At 37.0% G+C, this 15,429-nt stretch overlaps 1 protein-coding gene across 4 annotated transcripts in view; it reads right to left on the bottom strand.

Moving 5' to 3' along the window:
* FUT8 (fucosyltransferase 8) overlaps positions 1-15,429 on the bottom strand; it is a 125,110-nt gene that overhangs the window by 101,447 nt on the left and 8,234 nt on the right. For all 4 annotated transcript variants that reach the window (XM_064512735.1, XM_064512734.1, XM_064512736.1 and 1 more), the window contains exon 2: positions 2,414-2,490. The gene's annotated coding sequence lies outside the window, so the exon portion shown is untranslated. The remainder of the gene's footprint in view (positions 1-2,413; positions 2,491-15,429) is intronic.

Below are 15,429 nucleotides of genomic sequence, written 5' to 3'. Positions count from 1 at the left end.
TGATGGAGTCAAGTAACAACAGAAACAGTTAGTGAAAAGGTATCCACACTGCCGTATTAGTTACTTTCCTCAACCTACCAGCACTACCTAGACCTTACCTAGGTATTAATTTCAAATCAGCTTTCATCCACTGCCCAGTTTCCCTTAGTAGTTGCACACAGAACCAGCGGCTAAATCCATACTCCAGGCATTGCAGTCTATATACCTTCACAAATCCTCTTATTCTCCCACACAAAATGAACAGAAAAGGCAAAAAAACCCAGTTTCCTGCAATTCTCAAAAAGTGTTCTTTCCATGATAAAGCAAGTACTGTATCTCTAAGAGATACCAATGCTGCAGTTTACCGATAAACCAAGGTGATGTGATAACAGTATAAATGAACCATAGAAGTTAAATATACACAATCACATATGCATGTATCCATGCTTACACTTAAACCAAATAAAGTTTATCTTTATACTTAACTTACAATCTTTTTCCAGCAGCAACTACACAAGCAAGCTCTTATAACCAAACAAGAACATAAAAAAGAAAAAAAAGGAACTGTAAACCAAGGTACAGACCCATTGTTGTATTATGCTCTTGATGTGGTAAACATTAAGTGCAAAGGACTAGCCAATTCTGATAAGAAGCCAGGTTTGCACAGGTCATGCAAGTTCATCATATGTATTTTTCACATATTTCCAGGGCTTGGAACACACAGATATTCCAGACATATGGCGGGGGGGGGGGGGGGGGGGAGGCAGGGAGCAGAGCACAAAGATTACAGATTTTCCAGTTATCTGCTAGGAGTCTTTCAAAAATATATTCCCCACATCATTGCTTCTATTCAGCACCAGCTGGTCACTTCTACCAATAGCAAGAGTTGGGAGGAACTATTTGGCAGGATTACCCAGTTCTAGTCCCATGCTATCACGGAAGTATCATGTACTACTCAAAAGTCAAATTGGCTATTACTGTCTACTCCTGAAGTTACTTTCAAGCAGCCTTTCCACAAACTGCTACACAGATCTACTAACTTGCTGCTGCCTCTAATCTGAGCTGATTCAATTCATTAAACCAACAGAAAAACTATCCACCTTTTTTGCTGGGTTTGTGAGACGAATCAGGTCCCAAAGGCATTCAGAAGGAGTCAGAGCAAACTGAAGTGAGAGCTGGGCTGGAGATGGCCAAATGGAACGAACCCCTTTCAACACTACCAAGCTCTTACACTGGCTAACCCAGTTTCACAAAACCTAACTGATGCTTGGAAAGCTACCTCCATAATCTTTGCTCTCTGCTGCCCATGAGGTCTTCAGAACTATTTTCATGTCATCGTTTTAAATCCCTCCTTTTCTTTTCTACCATTCATTAAATTCTTAAGCTAACAGAGTAATTCAAGAGTTATGATTGCATAAATAGATCATAATAATTCAGAGCACTCTATTACAAGTACTTTAGATCTCTTTAGCTTAATTCACAACCATTACTGAAGTTGGAAGAACAGTAAAGAGCATCTCATCTGCAATAAATTCACTTTGAGCTGTTTGTCTAATATTAATTGAAGAGCTCAAAAAACTCTCATAACTTTCCTATCCTTACCATAATTAACAATGTTAATGATACTGATAATAACAGTTTTTCCTAAAGTTGCATCAAAAAAGAATAATGCTATAACATGCTTGGATGCCAGGTTCATACCTGAATTCATGTTTCAGTGAAGTTCACTTCATGCTGTAAACAACTTTTCAAAAAGAAAAGATTTACCTCTAATTACTCATTAATTTATCTAAATGGATATTATAGTCCCTGCATGGACTTTAAAAACTTAAGAACCTTTAATATTAAAGTTTTAAATGCTTTTCATCATTTGAGAAAATTCTAGCACTGGATTTTATATTAACTATTGAGTTATCCTGTTTCCAGCCACAGTGGCTGGCATACAGTTCTCACAGAGAGAAACCTCACAGAGTAAGGCCTATGCCAAAGGTTTGTGCATGACAAACACATGCAATATCTGCAACTCAAATACAGATAAAAGCAGCTGAGAATATTGCCACAGAAAAAGGGAAAGAGCCTCGTACACGAGGCAGAGGATATATTATATATCTATTAAAGATTTTCTCTTTTTAGGGGGCAGAGGGAAATGGGTGCAAGGAGAAAAGGAAGGTGAAGTGGGTATCAGATTGACCCAATTAAGTCAATAACCTAACACAAAAAAGGCATTCTTAAACTGAATCAACAAAACATCTAGCAAAGGACCCAATTGCTCTATTGTGAAGTTTGCTTTTTCCAACTGACAAGCATTTGTCATCAGAAAAGCAGTTTTCACTTGCCTTTTAGGTAGCACAGCTCTTCACCTAGTTTCTTTACAGCTATCTAACTACTGTCTCAGAGGAAGCAACATCACAGAGGAAGAGAAGTACTTACTTACCAGCAATAATTATTGTTCAAATTAATACTTCTAGTGACTCTTCTTCCTCACTTTCATTTTGAAGCTTAGTTAATCCTCTGGAAGTAGAAGAGGGAAAGAAAAATCAGTTAGTTTTTATCCTTTTTTACTTTATCCATATTTTCATCCTTTATCTGTTACATGCAACATTCAAATGATGCATGCACACATTCTTATTAAAAATATTGCTCAGAATTTTATAGGATTTGTGATTAGACAACTGGCTTGTAGCACAACTTTTACGAAAACAAAAATAAACACATGTGAATAAACTGTTTTTATACTGAAGTAACTACCTGTTCCATTGCCAAAAAAAAAGAACAAAGGTAAGTAGAAGCCCTCTGTGTGGCTGGGAAAATAAACTCAGGAAGTGAAAGAGAAAAAAAAAAAAAAAACAGTTGATTAATCCTTGGGACAGACATAGCCAGGCTTTAGGAAAAAACACTGAGGAAAGTTATAGGACCAAGATCCTAATACCTGGTCCCAGATGCTAAAAATAGGAAACTACTCTAACTGAAATAGTTGCCAAATGGAAAAAAACAGGCTGTGCCTTTAAACCAGACCTAAGCAAATTACCTTGGTCCTTGCTACTTGTTTATTTATGTTTGTATGTAACATAGTGTACTTCAAAATAAAATGTTACTTTTAGGATATCAAGACCTGGTGTTATTATGCGATGTAACAAGGGTGGTCTCACTACTTCAGAACAATTAGATACTACTGAACTATGTGCTGATTGTCAGCCATCTAACAGGAAAAGCAAACAAAAGCTGCAAGTAGTCTTCAAAACAGCAATAAGTAGGATGGTGAAAAAGTTGGTTTGTGAACCTGACTCCAAGGAAGGGGACAAAACTGGGGAAGCCAGTAAAAAGAAAATAGGAAACCAATTGAAGTAACAGTAGTACCAGGGACAGCAGTGAAGAGAAAAAGACAATTCTTTCACTGCAATTAGAATTCTGGCAAATTAGCATTATTTTTGAAATGAATGTTATTAAGTGATTTTATATCTCCAAGAGAAGCTTAGCAGCTGTACTGCCAAATGAGCAAGTTCAGCTGGCAACCCTAAAAATCTCACAGGTAGCAACATAGCGATAAGGATTCAAAGAAAGGACAAGACTATATTCTGTACATTTTTATTCATGTGATTGATTATTTTAAATAATCAGCAACTACAAGGCCAGAGCCCATGAACTTCTGCAAAGGGAATGCCTGGAGGAAAGAGTGAGATGGCCTGGTTTCATTTCCACTTGAGATGCATAGTTTGGGTATACTTCAGCTAAGGTGGCACACTAAAAAGGATACACCTTTTACTGCAATAAAGAATCTCAGAAATGCAAAAAAAAAAAAAAAAAAAAAAAAAAAAAAAAAAAAAGTTACCCTGTGTATAAGAGCAGTAACATCAGGTTTCTAGCTTTCCAGTAAAACCAAACTAGTTCCTTTATTGCACCTCTCAAAATTAATTACACCACTCATTTCACAAAAATGAAGAGGTGAAACTATCAGCTAAAGGCCAGCTGACACGCCAAGCAAAGCTGAGTATGAAGCCCTTCTGTTCCAAGAGCTAGCCCTACAGTGTACCCATTAGAGCACTACCTAAAATAATGGTTACTTTTAATTTTATGAGTCACTGTGCTGTGTCTGGTTAAACCTCCATATTCATAACCCTAACAACAGATAAAAATAGTATACTATGTTAAAAAAAATATATAAGGGAGACCAAGTTTTGACAGACTGGCTCATAGTGAACAAAATAGAAATGGTAAAATTTCATGTAATGAAAAAAATTATTACTAAAAGTACATATTGATTTACCTGTAAAGCAAAAGAATTATAAGCAGTACCAAAAGGTCAGAGTCCCACCGGGCCAGACAATTTACCATGCCTACCAAAAAGCTAACCGAAATTTCCAGCTGAGGTGTACTAAAATAGGTAAAAACACAGAGAACAATGAAAAGAAAGCATGTATATTTGGGGAATTTTTTCACACTGACACACAAATCAGAGTGAAATAGCTACTAAACAGCTGTTGACAGAGTTGAGGAGAAAAGAAATGAAGTTCCAATGTATTTTATATCTTTACTCCACACAAATTTTTCTACAAAGTGAGTAACTCCAAACCCTACAAAGCAGCATAATCCACAAAAAAGTAAAAAATGCCTTACTAAAGTCAAGGTGCAGGAGACCAGCATGTTTCCTTCTGTCCATAAATCTATTGCTATGCTGGAGCAGTAAAGGAAGCTTTGTATAAAATCATAACTACTGTAAAGTGATTATCTGTTCCATTATCTTTCTAGGAAACTTGGGAGGGGTTCAACCTATTTTGAGTCATTTAATATTTAAGAACTACCAAAAAGGATAATGATTTTCCAGCCTAATGTTGCTAATGTATCCATGGTAACTGAGGTCTATTTATAATGTAAAAATTACGACTACTTTAAAAGTCCCTGCATTTGTTTTCCAGTGACCTCAGCAAGATTTATAAATATTACTAGATTAATTAGACAGTGATGCCTTCTAGATAAGTCTGCCCCTTTTGCCTTTTACAGAGATATTTTTGGAGATAAATATCATGACCTGACTTAACAGATAGGAAACTTTGGTTACAGTCCAGATTCTAACACTGAATTGCTGGATGAACATGGACTACTCACTAACTCTTATTTCTATAAGAAATGAATATATATACAAAAATATATTTTCATAAGAGTCCAACACAACCTGGACTGTTTAATCCAGCCTCCTGTATTACAAGAATCTATTCAAGAAAGTCCAAAATATTTCATTACTTTTCCCAAAATTTAAATGAATTTGAAAAACACACAAAACTTGAATGTACGACAGCAAGAGAATAGACTGGCAAGGATGCCAACCACATCACAGGCCCCCGAAATGATAGAGCATGTGTTAGATGAAAATACCAACGTGGCCTCAGGAAAACAGAGGAGAGAAAGGAAAAAGCAAACACCCACTGCCCCATCTGACTGGGGCAAACAGATTTAAATTTGAACATGGACACTAGACCCATGTGGCAGGCCAGGACAATTTTCCCAATAGCACAGGACAAACCAGAACACCTTACTCAAAATCCCATCTTTAGTCAATGGCAAATTACCTCTGCTTCATAAGAGGATGGAAGAAACACCAGAACATAAATTATGCATCGAGGAAGGAAGAAAAAAAATCATTATAAATATTCCCTCCTGTTCTCTGCAGGCTACCAATAGAAGCCCTGAAGAACAGGATTGGTAAAATTAAAAACATTATGACAAATAGTCAAATCTTTTCTCAACTCCCCTTTCTCACAGATTCCAGTTAATTTAGTACCAAGAAATTTCATATGCTCATCTTTAATTTCTACTCCAGGATCTACCTTACCATCTTTTACATAAATGTACCAATGATCATCTTGAATCTCTAAGCTCCTTTCTCTCCATTTCTGATTTTGTAAAGCTATTTCAAGACCTCACCCTACGCTTTTCAAACAAGATTTGTAACTAAATTATATTTATTGGTTCCCTTATATGGGATCCCTTACATATCCCTTACTTTAGTTCTCTCTCTCATATACTCTCTAACCCTTATCAAGAGGATGTTTATTCCTTCCGAAGTTTTATTTTGCCGAATTCTTTCAGTCTTCTTTAAGAAGGCAAGTTAAACTTTAGCGTAAACACACTAACAGTTCTTTTCTTTCCAAATGCCTCAATCTTTTCCGAGTGCAAGCTTGATCAGAGCTATATACCATGTTCTAAATGCAGATTAACCAATTCCTTATTGCCTGGTCCTAACAATCTTCTCTAAAGGCTAGAAACCATCTTGACTGTCTTAGAATCGCATTACTCGCACACAGCCACCAGCGTCTGAGAAGGAAGCAGATCAGGATCTGGGTCACGCAGCAACCGCCTCACTTTGATTAGCAGTCTAGTTATATCAGATGTTCTTGTTAGCACTCAAGTATGTGACTTCGCCTTTTTTTTATAATTACATTTAAACCGCTTTCCATTACTCCAGACACACAAACCATCCTCTATTACTAAGTGTGATAACCTTGTCTTGGCAATTTCAGAAGCACACAGACTGTTTTTGCACCAAGGTCACTAATTTGCTCATTTCTATGCTGGCTCTATTGTTTCAAGCAGCTGGCATAGAAGTGACTAAAACTATGTTAGGAAAAATACTAAAAGGAAAGAATCAGTTTATTCCAGCAGGGTTTTTTTTTTTTCCATTTTGTTTTAACAGCTAAAATGTCACAGTGAACGTTTTTTCATCTTTGGTGAACAAAAAAAATTCCTTCTGCAAACCAAGTAAAGCTTAAAACAAGTGTTGTCTAGTTTTAAGACAAGAGAGAATGTGGTTTTCTAATGCAGAAACAAGTATTTAGTTGAAAAACTGAACTTCATTTCTCATGTCCCCACAACCTTTCTGGCTGGTATCTATGTAATTTGCCGATACTAAGCAAATTTCCTTAAACAAACACAGAAACAAAATAATGATCCAGAAGAGAGGAGAGGTGCAGGTAACCTAAAAAAAAGTATTTCAGCCTAAGACTCCTTACTGCTAAGAGCTAAAGGAAAACTGTAATATAGTTAATCCATAAGGTGTGAGGATCAAATACAAATACAGCCTCTACCGCACGGAGGAAAAAGGCTCTCAAGAATTAGCCGTTATCCAGTGAAGTGCACAGGATTCCTTCTGCTTCTCTACTTGATAGAGAAGGTTCCGCTTCAAACAAGCTGACCTGACTACTGCAGGTGTGAGGAGGACACAAAATTGTTCAGTAAAGTTCTACTTCAATCAACAAGATGCAGATTTGGAGGCATTACATCTCCTGTCAAAGTTCTCAAAAACAACTCTAAAAGATAGGGCTCACATCTGTTTCTCCTTATCAAGTAGAACTTTGCCACTTTGACGTTGTTCTAAGAGCGTGCCATTCTCAACGGCACAAATAGCAATCAGGTGCCAAGTTCGATATCATAAAGTGCTTATCCTTACCGGAAAATAAAACAGTTGCTATAAGGTATAATGTCACTTCATGGTATTAAAAGCTTCACATATAACAGTTTCTTAAGGCACAAACAAAAAACAATATACAAGGACAGGTCAGAACAGGGCAATCCAAAGGTTTCTTCTATGGACACTTTAGGGGCCAATCTAAGAATTAAGTTATTGAATAACACCCCCAAAAATAAAAACATATTTAACCTATCTGCTTCCTAAGAGGGAGGTCAACCCGAATGTAAAAAACCAACGGAGCATTTTTCTTCCTGGTCAGACACTGCTGTTCCCTTAAGCTCTTTCCTGCTCCCTTTCTTCAAAACACAGTGGCCCAACCAATTGACTCATTTTTCCCCTTTATTTCAAAAATACCTGACCCTAGCTGACACATCACAATATTCCTAGAAGACAGATTTCTATTGTTCGGTGCTCCGACCCCTACATTTTTAACACTACAAAGTTTCATCAATGCTTTAATGACTTTATATTACCATATTACACACTTGCATTTGTCACGTTGGGGGAAATCTGGGAAAACACACCAAGCACTGGACCTCGTTTAGCTGCTCTCAAATCCAAGAAAACGTATGCTGTGCTTCATTTCCCCCAAGTCCCATTTCTCCTCAGCCATGTGAAGTGCCATCTGTGCTTCCCAGCCTTGCAAGCTAAAAATCTGTTGTCATTCATATCACCAGTGAGCAAATTAAAGACAAAGACTGTCCACTTTCCTAGACAAGGAAATTTAAGTGGATGAGGGTTTTGAGGGACTGTGGGACAGGTGATTTGTCTCTTTTTGATTCTTTTGTTTTGGTTTTTCAAGACAGCTAATAGAATCATGCAAAACACAAGATTTAGTATTAATGATTAACAGAATAGGGCTTTTGGGGAGCACATCATAGATGCAACTGAGTTAACTTGTAGCTGGTAACTGAGCTGACTATTGGTTTTGAGAAAGTGAACCTAAAAGTTTACATCTACGTCAGCATCTAACACCTGAAACTTTCCCAGGCACTGAAATTAAATCATCTTGTTAGAACAGGCCCTGAAATACTTTTGGTCAAGGCCAACTGCACTCTCCCAAATAACTCCTGGGAACAGTCTGAAGGCCGTCACATAGCAGGGAAAACTTCCAAATGGTGGCGTGCAGGCAGCTATCTGCTCTAAAGGCTGAGAGTGTAACAGAATGGACCAATGTCATTCCACACCAGCTGGCCTCAATAGCGGAGAACAGTCCTAGGCACTGTTCACTTTGTTAGTGCTGATATAGCCAAAAAGGATTTGAAACTGAAACAGCTTAAGAAAACAAAAAGTAAGTGCATATAATTCTGGTAGAGTACACAAAACAAGAAAAGAGAATGCAAAGGGGAAAAGTAGTAACTCTCATCAGAAACTTAAGCCCCCTCCCTCTCTATTTCCCCAAACCCCCCCCCCCAAAAAAAAAAATTTAGAGGCAATGAAACTACACAGGGAGCACACTCTTTCTAGACACAGGCAACTTAAAGAAGACTGGGGAAAAAAAGCTATCCGGAAAGTCAAATTAAGAAAGTTGTTAAGTAAGAATGCAGACAACACGAAGAAGAAAGAGACTGAAGTGCTGGCAAAACCAGTTCTCTTCAAATAACCTGTGTTTTGATTTGAGGAAGGAGGTTATTTGTGCAATACAGCCTCATGATTATTTCTTACACTAAATAGAGCAAAAGGGAAGGGCTGTCCAGCACTGGAATACAATGTTGGACTGCCCCAGGAAGAAAAAAGCTAAGATGTAAATCAGCAAGTTTCACAGAGGAATGCATGTCACTGAAAAACAACAGTTACATTGAAAACACAACAAAAAAGAACTTAACAGTAAGCCAAAGAATTTCCATTTTGTTTCAATTTTATATTTATATAGAAAAGCTAGCAGTCCTTGTTATTAACTAAGGCATTATTTTAAACTGGGGGATTTAATTTAGCCTAGTTAATTTCAGATATAAAAGGAAATTCATTTTTAAAAATTAAAGATATACACCTCTTATTGCTCACTGCAGTTACCACCACAAATATCAAAACATAGGTTACTCAGTCTTTCAAAGCCAGAGAAACTTATATTAAAAAGAAAGTGAACACACAAAACAAGTACCAACATCAACAGAATTACTAAGAACCTTTATGTAGGTATTAAAACAATTCATATAGTGTCAGGTTCAAAAAAAAGAAAGTAGCTTCATCTTTTGTGCCTTAGACCTTGTTATAACACATTCCATGTTCCTTCCTCTGTCTCATTTTTTTCTTCCTTCTTCAAAAGTAAGTACCTCAAATCTGCTCATAGTGAGCACAGTTTGATATTACTGTTGAGGTTATACTAGGAATGAGTATGTAATTTCATCTTTCGTATGAAGTTTTTCAAACAAGAACCAAATAAAAATCATAGCATTTTCTTCCAAAATCTACCAAGCAGCTTCGGTGACTCTGCTTTTATTAACAGATTTCTCACATCGCAGTAAGGTGACATTAACAAGACTGTGGTCAAGTTCGGTGCTGGTATTCAGAACTAGCAGCTGTGCAGATTTCAAAGATGGTATCGATTTCACGGTGCTGCCATTGCTGCTTCGTGGTAAGCTATGAACAGCTGCAGGCAGTGTTCACCACCCAGGAAACAGAGAAAAGGAAGTCCTGCTTCTTCCCTTGCAGCTAGACAGAGCTGCAGCTTCATTTTTATCAGACACATACTAATCAAAGGTGGATCTTCAGACAAAGGTCAAGAGCAGCACACAGCAGAGATTCCAGCAATTAAGAAGTAAAGAGTGATCGGGGATTTTCAGTGAGATACTGCCCACAGAAAAAATCTGAAAGACCTTGTCAAAAATCTGTTTGTTAGGTGCCTGACAGTGCCTGATAATGGAGGAAGCTGAAAATCTGTACTGAAAGTGGTTAAGCATGAATGCCCTTAGCTTGAACATTACACATATCATGCCCTTAGCCTGAATATTACCCCAAAAAATTATGCAATTTATAAGTTTCAGTACACCAAAGGCAACTGAGGCTGTCTTTGAGGCTACTCCTCAATACTGTGCACCAAGCTTTAAAGAGTCTATATGTCCGGGGGGGGGAAATCAGGTACTAAATACTAAGGTACATTTTATTACAGAGGTTTCAGGTCTTTAAAGTTGTTCATTTTCGCAAAATATTTTTGTGACATGCCTTTACCTTGAGCATGCATCACCATAAACAGGCTATAATAGTGTGATATTAAGAAGAGACTACTGCTAAATGTATGCATGAAGGTTCCTTCTGATGTGGTTTTTTTTATTATTTTTCCTGTCCTCCACTTTTACCATCAGTTGGGCAATCTTGGGTTCCCTTCTTATTCTTCTGATGTCTAATTTATGATGGAAATTTTAGAAAATTACAGATATGTATTCCCTATTTAGTGGTGAGGAGCAAATATCATTTTTAAAGTTACATGCTGAGTTTAATCCATCTAAATTTAATCTCTTTATCTCTTTCACTCTTCAATGCATGAAAGAAAATAAACTGGCTCACTGAAATGAACTCACTGTGGGTTAAAGAATCTACAATTGAGAGTTCTTCATTCATCCCTAAAACATGTACATATTGTTAGTACATCAGGTTTCCCTACTATCCAATGACCATGGTACAAGCTAACTTGTGTGACCAGTATTACATTAGAGGATAATTTAGTTTTCACACAGCAAAAGACTTCATAAATAACACCAATCCTCTCCATTTTCCTCTGCAAAGACAACTTCACTTAGCCATTTATCACTCTTTTCTACAGCAGTCAAGAGGTGCTGACAGACACCATACAAAGAAGACAAGGTGATACTCAAACACCAAGGAATAGACTCATGAAACTGGGTTTTCGGCTAAACCCTGAACACAGGAAGAGAACAGGAGAAAAGGAAAAGGTGCTACATGGAAGAACATAGGGAAGCATGCAAGAAAAAAAAAAACAAACTTTGAGACAATGCAAAAAAACACTGACATGCAATCCTAAATCTGATGTGAGAGTACATTGTGTAGTAGTTTTCATTATCGGCATAGTTCTACAGAGATACGGTTTGACAAGAGTGCTGTCCATCACTAAACTCATTACAGAGCCTACTGGATAAAGAACAAACTTGTCACCATGCTTGGTAAGTCTCCATCAGGAAATAGGAAGTCTAAAACTAAAAAAAAAAAAAAAAAAAAAAAAAAAAAAAAAAAAAAAACACAACACTAAAAAAAAAAAAAGCTAGATAAAAAATAGCAGACAGACAAAACATTTTGTTGGGGCCCAGACTGCATCCTCAAGAAATGATGACTCTTCCTTCAAAGTATCTCTACTCCACACACTACACATGCCCACCAAGTAACTGTCATCAGTGCTGCTATCTTATTCTACAAAAACATATATGTAATATGTGCATCTTGGGGAAAACAGGCCCATTCAATATTATAAAAGACATTACAAATTACAATTACAGAGACAATAGTCCATTTTGGCTTGCAACATTTCAACATAAACTTTTCACACTGATCTATGTGCCACTGATATATCACAAAAAAAAATCTTTACATTGATTACCCTGAATACTATCACACTGTATTTTTTGATTTGCTTTTTCCTTATTAGTTCATACCTAACTGTGCACACCTGGGACTGTTCACCTTCAAAATACAGTAAGCCTTCACACAGCACATCTGAACACAGCTGAAGAACTCTCAAATGGGAATTCACAGCTCACAGCACTTTCTCTCTATAATCACATTTGACCAAGCGTATAAATACAAAAAATGCCATAATCTAAAGAGACTACAGAGCCCCTGGGAGGACACAAGGTCTAGAGGCCCTTCAACACTGAGTGATAGCGGTTGAAAATATCACACCAGCTTAGTTTTTATCAGGTAACAACCAACAAAAGAACCATGCAAAAAAGCACTCCATGCAGAAACTGGGTAATGGGACAAAATCTATATGCATGAACTGTCAAAGCACTTCTGATTTCAGAAAGCACTGTTAAAGCTACTATCTATTTTGACAAGATATGTCTAAGAAAGATAAAGAAATAATCAATCTACTTGTGGTTGCTTCTGCCAAGGAAGGTAAGTATAAGCAACAGTAATACTACACATTAGTAAAAGACTTCAGGAGAAAAGCCACTAACAAAGGTTATCAAGCTAAAGACACCCTATTTTTTATGACTTTGAGAAGGATTTGAATAATGGAAATGACAAAGAAAAACATTAAGACCACAAGCAGTTCTTTACTGCACTAAAGTCAGATCAATGGAATCAACCAAAAACTGTCCTGGTTGAATATCTCAGATTAACTACATACCAAGGAAAACCCAGGAGTCAGACAAAGATTCTTATGCTCAAATGTGTCATGGCAAAAAAATAAAAAATACAAACAAAAAAAAAAAAACTTGCAGGCATTGGTGAATTAGGCTCACTACACACAACTTTCCCAGCAGGAAATGAGAGTTTTCATGAACTCCCAGGATACACCTCTGCTGTCTAACAGCGTGTGAGCATACTGCAACGTTTCACACCAGTGTCATAAGAAACATGATATGTGAATACACAAAAGACTGTGAAAAAATGTTTCAGTGTTTACATTAGTTATATAAACATTAACAAAGCCAGAGGAAGGCTGTTTAGATACTGTAGGCATTTTTGAGACAGTACTCTGAAACTAATGGGAAGCTACGTTGCTGCTTCCTATTTTTCAGGTTTCTTGTCAAAAACAACAGTAGTTGATACCTTGTTTGACACTTTTGGCGGGACACTAAAGCACATCTCAATCCATTATCTTAGGTTCTCAGAAGCATAAGAAATTAGGCATATAGATCTATAAAAACAAAAAGCCACTAAGATTAATCATTTATTTTCCTAAACAAACTGTAGGAAAACACATTCAAAATTTTATGCAGATGTCTTAATCAATATGGCATGACTTGGCAATGCTTGAAAATCTTAGTACATTGTACCACAGCCAATATCCTTCCTGTCTCCTAAAATACGTAACTTTCGCAAATCTACTCTACTCTCAGTAGCTTTAGAGAGGCATCTCCACCCGGGAAAGTAGCACACATTATCTAACCAAAAGCAAATCTGGAATCTGCCAGGGCAAATTACCGTACTAGGGATCCCCCAAATTAACAAACTAGTAATCTTTACATTACATAAAAGGACTAATCAAAAGTCAGTTCGCTTAAAAAAAAAGAAAAAAGAAAAAAAAAAGAACAAACACACACTTAACTAGTTCACCAGAACTATATGAACATGACACATTAACAAAAATTGCAGATAAAAAGGACTTATATTTAATCTCTTCCAAATATTAACTGATGTCAACCAGACATAAAAAGTTAGATAAGAGCGTATCTTAATGACAGATTAAACTCAAAATTTTGAGCTAAAATACCATTCAGAAGCAACAGTTTCCTGAACTACCGAGTGCAAGTTAATTTTAACAATTCAGCATAAACTTGCAGGCATTCAGTTGAACTACCTTCAAAAAAATAAAACAAGTTTCTCAAGTAAAGATAAAGAAAATACTACAATTACAGCTTCAGATAAACTAGAGAGAGACTCTCATTTGAAAAATTAAGTTCTATCATCCTCCTTACCTGAGCAAGAATATGACACAATCCTATGTTGTATCACTACCCACTAGTACTCCACTTTTTGCAATGGCTGTCACTAGTTTCCGAACACTTCACTTTTCTACAGCCGATAGGTCTAATCTACCATAAGAACTCCTTTACAGTTATTATAATCGATGACAAAAGCATAGGAAGATCAAGTCAGATTACATGTGACTGTATTTATCAAAAATTGTTTCATCAAAAGCCAACCAAAAATGCAAAAATTATTTACCAATACTCAGAATTATTCCTGTTATACATTCAGACTTTCAGCAATTACATGCCACATGCATTTCAGACTAAATTTTGTGCTCCCTCTGTCTTCATAGCTCATTTATCCTTTCCCAGGTCTAATGATTTCCATCCTGCACCCAACACAAGGTGAAGCAGGCTATATATACATCCTCAGATTCTCTCTATAAATTCCAAAAACAAAACAAAACAGAAAACACAAAAAACAAGGCTATGAAAGAAAGGGACAAAGGAAAGAAATTGATGGATATCACATTTGGTTGGTCATGGAATCATAATCGTCTCAGCAAAGCAGAGCCAGCAGGATCTTATCTCCTCTAGGACTTTAGGAAAAGGTGGATTTGGAGGGATGGATATATCAGCCTTTCATTAAATGGTATCTGAAATTTATTCAATAGAGTCTAAGCTCAAAATGTTTCTGCCTGAGAGATACCAGCATATCCTGTTGCATCTCAAGACACGGTTTCATGACCTTAGTGCCAGTTTTCAGGACTCAAGATATTTCCTATTCCTGGCCCAATAGCTTGAAGCAGCTGAGGACATACCAGAGATGTGTGCCCAGCACACCTGAGGATGGATTGCAGGCGAGTGATTCTGTGTTTATACATAGACAGCTCTAAAGAGCAATCAGCGGAATATAGACATTGTTCTCTCACCGTTCTTGTTGACACAGAATCTGTGGAAGTATTACTGTCATTACCTCTGCATGACACCACCACACGTTGCACAGGAAAACCAAACAAGCATTTGAAATCATGCTGAACTGCATACATTTTATATTTATGTCTAGCCCATCAAGAGACCAGCATCTCTTTGCTCTAGGTTCTTTGACTGAATCCCTCTTAAGAGATACCCTCCACTGTAATCAGGTGGAGGAGAGGGATAAAAGGGCTTTCTCACATTCATTCCAAAGATCCTGCTGCCACTGAAGGAACAAAAAAAATTGCATCAGAAGAAGCTATCAGCAGCCTGCTAAGAGCCAGCATCCCTACTCCCTAGGGAGTACACAAAGCACATTCACAGCTGCCGAGTTTGAAGATGAATGTTGTCATAGGGTAGAATGTAAGGTGTCACATTACCCAGACTGCCATCCAACTTTACAGCCTGGTAAGGCAAACTCAA

The sequence above is a fragment of the Dromaius novaehollandiae genome, chromosome 5, assembly GCF_036370855.1.
Source record: "Dromaius novaehollandiae isolate bDroNov1 chromosome 5, bDroNov1.hap1, whole genome shotgun sequence".
In the NCBI taxonomy this organism is placed as follows: domain Eukaryota; kingdom Metazoa; phylum Chordata; class Aves; order Casuariiformes; family Dromaiidae; genus Dromaius; species Dromaius novaehollandiae.
Note: the sequence above shows the minus strand (reverse complement) of the source record. Positions and strands in the feature narration are given on the sequence as shown.